The following is a 465-nucleotide window of genomic DNA, read 5'->3' as shown; positions in this document are numbered from 1 at the left end:
GCATCGAAACTAACCTTGTTCTAAATTACAAAAAATGTCATTTCATGGTAGAGCAAGACATAATTTTGGGGCATGTGATCTCAAATAGGGAATCGGGGTAGACCCTGCCAAGATAGATGTTATTTCACAATTGCCTTTCCCGTCTTGCGTGCGAGAGGTTTGTTCTTTTCTTGGTCATGCAGGTTTCTATCGCAGGTTCATTAAAGCTTTTACCAAGAAGACTTTTCCACTATCCAACCTGTTGCAAAAGGACGTGGTATTTGATTTTGATGATAGATTAGCTGATGTGTGATGCTTCTAATTATGCATTGGAGGCTGTTCTTGCTCAAAAAGTGGACAAACTGCCTAGGGTAATTTATTATGCTTCTAGGACTTTAGATGCTGCACAAGAAAATTACACCACAACTGAAAAAGAGCTTTTAGCTATTGTATTTGCTCTAGATAAGTTTAGGTCTTATTTGCTTG

This window comes from Lupinus angustifolius, chromosome LG01, assembly GCF_001865875.1.
Source record: "Lupinus angustifolius cultivar Tanjil chromosome LG01, LupAngTanjil_v1.0, whole genome shotgun sequence".
Classification (NCBI taxonomy): Eukaryota; Viridiplantae; Streptophyta; class Magnoliopsida; order Fabales; family Fabaceae; genus Lupinus; species Lupinus angustifolius.
The sequence above is the reverse complement of the archived record's forward strand: the minus strand, read 5'-3'. Positions refer to the sequence as shown.